Genomic DNA, 8,084 nt, shown 5'->3' on the forward strand with positions numbered 1-8,084 from the left:
TTAACCTTTGATACTTTAATTTTTATGTACCATGGTGTGGACCTCTTTGGGTTCATCCTGTTTAAATTCTGCATTTCTTGGACTCGAATAAGTTCCATACACCCTTCTTTCTCTTTCTTTCTGGGGGTCATTATGCAAATGTTTGTTCACTTTATGTTCAAGAGATCTCATAATCCTCATTTTTAAAAACTCTTTTCTCTTTAGGCTGTTTGTGTCCTTTGTATTACCCTATCATTGAAATATTCTTTTGTAACTTATGTATAGTTGAGTCCCTCTAGTTTATTTCAGTTACTGAATTCTTCAGCTCTTTTTGGTTCTTGTTACTATTCTCTCTTTATTGAAGGTCTCACTGAGTTCTTGCACTCTTTTCTCCAGCCTCGTAATTATCTTTACAGTCATTTCCTTAAATTCTTTATGCAGTGTATTGCTTATATCTAATTCACTTAATGCTTTTTCTGAGGTATTTTCCTTGTCCTTTTGGAACATATTCCTTTGTCTCCCTATTTTGTTTGACTTTCTGTATTTGTTTCTATGGATTAGGCAAAATGGCCACTTCTCCTAAAGTTGAAGAAGAGGTCTTGTGTATGGTGTCCCCTATTCATGCTGTGTGTGCTTATTCACTTTTGGTGGCTGGCTAGAGCTGTGGCTGTATATGCTAGTTACTCTTGTAAATTAGGGCTTTGTACAGAATAAAGAAAAATAATTAAAGGGAAAAGAAAAAAAGAACAAAACCAAAAAGAAGAATATATAAAAATAAGACAAATTTTAGAGTTAAAAAACATGGCTTAGTTGGTTAAGCATCTGACTCAGTTTTGGCTGAGGTCATGATCTCATGGTTTTGTGAGTCAAAGCCCCATACTGGGCTCTGTGCTGGCAGGGTGGAGCCTGCTTGGGATTCTCTCTCTCCTTCTCTGCCCCCGCCCCCCCCACTCACACTGTCTCTGTCTCTCTTAAATAAGCTTTAAATTTTTTTTAAATAAAAATTTTAAAGGAAATAAGCAATACACAACTACCCTTTGTTATCTGTGGCCCAGCATCACAGGGTGGCTGGTGCGGGTTTATAAACCATGGGCTCACTGAGGTTGCAGGCTCATTGTGAGCTGGATCTTGCTTCCGTCTAGACTTTTAAGGTGGATGGGGAGAGTATATTCCTGCAGTTCCTTGGCTCTTTTAAACATGGCATTTATCTGTGCCCCAGAAAAACTAACGATGGTGTGGGCTTGAGAGCCCTGGGCTTGCTAAGGTTGCAAGCTCCCTGTGATGACAGACCCACCAATTATGGCATCTGCCCCTGCCCCTTTTGGCATCCAGACCCTGCTCCATTAGGGCTTTTGGGGTGGAAGGGAAGAGACTGTTCCCACAGTTTCTCTGCCCTTTTAAAACCCCAGCTTCTTATCTGTGCCCTAGTGACTCTAGAGATGGTATGGGCTTATAGACCCTGGGCTCACTGAGCCTACAAGACTGGCCTCTTTTGATATACAGACCCTGTTCCAGTGTAGGCATTTAAGGCAGCGTTGGAATGTAAATTGTGTTCTTCTCCAGCCCCTCTGACCTGTAGAACTTTCTCACAGCTCCTCAGTGGAGTTCTTGTGTTCTCTTTCATATGCTAGTTGTCTTTAAACTGTAGCGCTATTTTTTCTGTGCCCAAGGATAGAGGGATCTTTTCCTTGTCCCACTTACCCTTGCCTTTCTAGCATTAGGGGTGAGGGCTCCCTTTGTTACCACATTTCCATCTCTCTTGCTGTTCTCTCACCATTCTCTCTCTTTGGTTGTTTAGTAGCTGTTCAGTCAGTTCTCAGTTATTCTTCAGGAGGAACTTTTCTATTCATAGGTGCAGTTTAGTGTGTTCTGTGGAGGAAGTGAATTCAGTCTTCCTACTTCACCATCTTGAACCAGAAACCTAGCTGGAGGAGATTTCTAAGCAGTGTTGAAGCAGTGACTTATTTCCTCCTGACAGCCTATAATAGAATGCAAGGAGAGAGAAATAAATTGAAGGATTTGTTAAGCAATAAGAAAAAAGGAGCTAGATTTTAGAGATCTGAAAAAGTTTTCAGCTGATCTGCTTGCCCCCCAAAAATGAGAAAGCCTGTTCCAAAGAGAACACTCAGAGTGTGACTGACTGCCCATGTAGATAAGGAAATTACAGTGGATATAAACCATAGACCTAATCAGCCATCTAATAGAAACCAGGAATAGAGATGGGATTAAACCAGCAGGAATACTGCCAGCTGGGACTAAAGAGAACACAGCTAAGTGGCATGAAATTAGAAAGGCTGCTGGACTTCTATAGGACAATATAATAAAGTTTTTTGTTTGTGGACTTGAGCTATTCTTTACAAAAAGGGGAGAATGGCCCTAAACTCAATGCAGATCTCATTAGGGCCACTACCTCAGGCCAGCCTGGCCCTGAAGCCATGAAATTAGGGTTTACCCAGAGCCATAGGGGTGCAACCTCTGCCAAGCAGAATATTATAATTTATATCAATATTGACAGGATATTTTGCTGGCAACAGTGTTCACAATCTATTTTTTCCACCTTAAAGGAGTACTCATTGAATAAAAACTTGGCAAAGAATGAAATTATTTTGATTACTGTTTTCTCTTAATCATTAATTATCTATGTGATTTTTTTTGTTGGGTCCTGTCATTCTCTCTGCCTGGGAATTTTTATGAAGACAATAATACTTAATCTATATACTCCCTAGGGTTGTTGTGAGCAAAATAACTGTGGTAATACTGTAATTTTGGAAATGTGAATGACAAAATATAAGATACATCATTGCTGGTGCAATTTTAGCAGTTTAAATAAATTTGATTATTTGAGTAATGATAGTTATATTTAAATATAGTTCTGGATATGCAAGTTGTTAGTGTGTGAATGTTTTTGCCTTCTCTGCTGGATATGCAATTTGTTAGTGTGTGAATGTTTTTGCTTCTTGGTACATTAGTGTTCATTGTACATCTTAAAATACTTGGAGCAGAAAATGTTCTTTAAATTATTACCTCTTACATAAGAATTTAAGTTCTAAAGGTAAACGTGTTTTAGCTTTAGTCTTAGAAAAACCTACTTATAATTGTTTGTCTCCCACTGCTAATGTCACTTAAGGTGTAAAGAATGATTTTATATTAATCCTGAAAACATCACCTTGACATTTAAAGGGAAAGAAAACATTTTATGAGACTGCAAATGAGCACTTAAGATATTGAAATGTCTCTTTGATGAAAAAGCAAAATGCTCTTTTGTTTTTCTTAAAAATGCTAACTTTCGTCTCCAAAGTAACATATGTCAGAGCATCCTACATAGATTTGAGGTGAAGAAGCCAGCCCATAACTCTTCAAAGTATCGTTGGGTTTTGCTGTGAACTAAAGCTATTTTTTATCTTGAAAGATGGACCTACTTAGGAAATAATTTTCAAGATGTCTGCTTTGGGAATGAGCAAATTATGCTTTGAGGAAAAACAGACAAATCAACCATTTTTTCAGTGACATTTGTTTATTTAATGGGACTATACATTTTGTGGGCATCTGACAGACAGATGCATTTATCCTCTTCAAACAGAGGTTCATAATGTTTGAGCCACAGGAGGATGACAATTGAGGCTTCAAGAGGGAGGATGATATTGAGGCATCAGGACATCAAAATGGGTCTGGGAATCCATATGCATGACTACAGACTGAATAGTTCATTTTTCAAGTGTATGCTGATATTTATATTGCTTTGCCAATATATACACTCAAATTCATTTGCCACTTGCCGTTATCAATTAGTCTGTTGCTACCAAAATCACAACTGCTATCAGTTGAATACCTACATACTTTTTTTTTTTTTTTTGGAAAAATTTAACTCAAATTCATTAAAGAGGTCATTAGACTCAAGTGGCCCCTAATGCCGTGGTACCCTACCTAAGCAAACTAAACCCTAAGCTCGTTAGTTTCTTAAGGTTACAAAATTAAAACCTAAGGACAGCTAATTCCAAACAGCCAACAAGGCTTTAAGCTATGGCCAATCCATAATTTTCTTACTTGGCTTCTGCCTATTCTGTCTGAAAGCATCTCCCCCAAGTTCCTGTCATGGAGCACTCCGAACTGTTTCACATCTGGAGCTGCTTGGTAGGAATGAATTTTGGCTCAAGTAAGTTCTGAAAGCTTTTAATATGTCTTAGTTTATTTAAAAAAAAAATTAATGTTAATTTTTGAGAGAGAGAGCGTGAGCTGAGGAGGGACAGAGAGAAAGGGAGACCAGAATCCGAAGCAGGTTCCAGGCTCTGAGCTGTCAGCACAGAGTAGTGTAGGGCTCGAACTCACTGAGCCCGGAGATCATGACCTGAATCGAAGTCCGGACACTTAATTGACTGAGTCACCCAGGTGTGCCTCGTCTTAGTTTACTTTTAACACTACTGTCTAAAACTAATACAGAAATTAAGAATTGAGAGGTTACAGAGCTTAGAGAGTGGTCAAAACAATCTGTAAATAAAATATAGTCAGATCAGTGTCCTTTTGAATTTCCAATAACTTATATGAAAAGTAAAAATTGCCCTTATAGTTGAAAAGGAAACTTTAAGCCAAATCAATCTACATAGCAAAAATTGAATCTTTATTTCTTTGTGTGTGTTTTACTTCTTTTAGCTATCCATAGGTTGTGATAGGAATTATGTTAATACAATCAAAGCTTCCTAGGACTTGAGAATGTTCAAACATTTACTGATTCAACAGTATTTATTGAGCAACAAGTATTTATAGCCACTGTCTTAAAGCACTTCAGGTAAACTAAAGAATAACAAAATTGTGGTTCATTTTCTTACAGAACCTAGTCTAAAAGAATTGTGGAAATTAGAATAAGCAATACAATCAGGAAAAATCTAAAACTAAAGGAAAATGAGTGGTAATAAATAGGACAAAGGTTTTTAATGTATGAAGAACTCATAAAAGCTGATAACAAAAGCACAAAAACACAAATGTTAAAAATTGTCAGAATCAGGAATTAGACAAAAATGTGAATAATGAATGGGGAGAAGAGGCCAATGTTCAACTCACTTCCTGTAAATAAAATAAAGTGCACCTCTTAATACCTCTTCTCTGACATTTGGCCTATATAAGGTTGTTAAGGGAAAGTTCAGTCTGGCTGTCTCACACAAACTTTCTGTACTTCAGTATAACTTTTTTTAATATTACAAAGTTCATTACAATATGAACAACTTTTTTTCTTATAAGTAAGTACAAAAGTAGTAAAACTCAAACCAATATTTATAGCAAGACATTTAATAAGAACTATTAATATATTCTTTGTAGTTTTATATACAGTTCTTCAGTTTCCCGAGACCTTGATCTCTGAGGAGAAGGGAAGAAGAGGTAAAGGAACAGGTTGACAGGACATAAAGATCTTTGGAACAAGGCATTTACTCTCTAACCTCTGGTATCCAAAATGGAGTTTTTGAGTACACATCAGAAATATTCTTGAATTGCCAGGATTTGTGAAGAAAAACCCATTTTTCTGAATTTTTAAGGACCTCTCAGAAGGCAGGTCTCAGGGGAAACAACGGATATTTTACAACCAGAGAAGACCTCTCCTCTGCCCCTGATATAGGCTATGAGGCAGCAGGAGACCTGAGGGGGTCGACAATGATGATGATCACATCATGTGGTCCTCACGTAGGCCCCAGTCTCTCCCTATCTCCTGTGAGGTGATACAGAGTTGCTAGCAGCCTAAGTCTGGAAACAAGGAAAAGAGGTAAATGTCTGGGACATGGGTTCACCAAACTCTTCATTCCAAAATGCCAGTGAGGACCCCATCATGATTTAGTTGTCACTAATCAGGACCCAGGCCAAACCAGGAAGGAACCAAAGGATACCAGCTGTATCTGAAGAGTTCTTTCCCACTTTGATGTAGACACAGTAAGCCCTGATTGTAAAGTCTTATGCCAGTCGGAAGCCTCCTGAAATTGACACTCAAGACTTAAGATTTAATTCTATTCCCAGAGAGCAGGCAACACATTTCACTTTTTAGTTATCTCTTAGGTCACTCTCACCATGGGTTTTGGTCTTATTCTTCATTACAACTGAATTCATTACAATTAGCTAGACCTTTTATGAATTACATCTTCATCTAGTGAGTTCTTTTTATTTGAAGCTCTGCTCTATAGGTTTTTTGTTTTTTTTTGTTTTTTTTTTTTGTTTTTTTTGTTTTTTTTGTTTTTTTACAAAATACTAACCAATGAATAAATTGTTTTATAATATAATTTAGACCTCCCCACGTTATTTTATATCACTGTTGACTGAGGCATGGAATCATTAAAAACTGATTGGGGATGCATTTTCAATTCCTGTCATAGCAAGACTAGCTTCAGACCCTTCATGTTATCCCCTCTAACAAAGGTGTTAGTGATACTTAATTTTGTATTTAAATTTTTCAAATGCTTATTTTTGAGAGAGAAAGAGAATGAGTGGGGAAGGGGCAGAAAGAGAGGGAGACATAGAATGTTAAGCAGATTTCTGGCTCCAAGCTATCAGCAGAGAGCCCTACGCAGTGCTCAGACTCATGAACCGCAAGATCATGACCCGAGACAAAGTGGGACACTTGAAACCCTGCTTAACTTTGTATTTAAATGCCAGGACTTCAGTATATAATACTCCATGACTCTTTAATCATGAATATTGTGCTGTTAAAGAACAGTAAACACTTCTGCATTTGATTTCATAATTATATTTTTCAATAAGATATAGCAAACCAAATAACATGCTTTCATATAGATAACTTTAGTGTATCCTAATGAGTACTTGAACTTATTAAAACCTACCCATTATTTTGCAATATCATGTGTTGGTCAGAACCTTAAAATTCTGTGTAACTAGTAGAAAACCCATTTTAACTTCTCATATATCAACACTAATATAGGAAATATTTCTCCCATTACTAAGTATTATTTTTCATCCCGGTTCACAGGCCCTCTGTTTTTAAAGATATTCATTATTGGTCGATATCGTGGTTAATTTGCAATATTTGTACAAAAGAACAAATGAACATTGGCCAAATCTGAGATCTGATAAGTATCAGAGTAACTAGATATAAAATTTCATCTTTCCAGAAGGTAAACTAAAGATGTGTCTTTAAAAGATGAATTTGCCCCATTTTAGGGAAGACGTGGACAGTAGAGTCAGTTCTACCATAGATTAATATCTAGTGATTACAGAGTCCTTAGCCTTCCTCCTTGAACGATGGACCTCATCTCCTCAAATGCAGGCTTTGATTAAAAAGATAAATGAAAACTATTTTCTTGGTTCTTGCCTGCCCATTTCTGAACCGACATACCCATTTAAATTCCATTTATTTCTCTTTCTTAAGTGCTCATACCTCCCATCCCCACAACATATTTTCACCTTTCTTTTAGTCTCTGCGCTAGTTCAGACCCTGTGAAAAGAATGCACAAGATCGCTCTGTTTCAAAACTAATTAGAAAAATAAGGGGCAAAAACTTTCATGGAAGAACAAGCCAGAAAAAACTTGGATAAGAGAGAGCTCTCAGGGGAGTCCTAATTGGGACTAGTTGGGAAGGCCTGGAAATAGCTTGCTCTATTTTTGCAAGTGAAAAAGTTCTGCACTGGTAGAAGAGCCCAGAGACTTTGACAAGATTCACAGGTTTTCATTCTAGCTCTGATGCTTAGCTGTGTCACCTCCACAGGACTTGTAACCTTTCATTATGAGATAATGCCTATTTCACAGGTTTTAGGATTGTTTCAGATAATTTGTATACTGAGACTTTATGAAATTGTAGTATGTTGGTGTAAGTTATTAAGTGAGAAAGGTAGGGGCTCAGTATTATTAAATGGTTAGTTTACTTGGGTCAGTACTTTTATAAATAACTATTGGCCCTTGTTATATATATTTTTTTGTAAGTTTATTTATTTTGAGAGAGAGCAAGTCAGGGAAAGGGTAGGCAGGTGGAAGAGGGAAAGAGAATCCCAAGCAGGCTTTGCACCATAAGTTTGGAGCCGGATGTGGGCTCGAGCTCACGAACTGTGAGATCATGACCTGAGCCAAAGTCAGATGCTTAACCAACTGAGTCACCCAGGCATCCCCATTTTATTCTT

This window comes from Panthera tigris, chromosome A1, assembly GCF_018350195.1.
Source record: "Panthera tigris isolate Pti1 chromosome A1, P.tigris_Pti1_mat1.1, whole genome shotgun sequence".
NCBI lineage: Eukaryota > Metazoa > Chordata > Mammalia > Carnivora > Felidae > Panthera > Panthera tigris.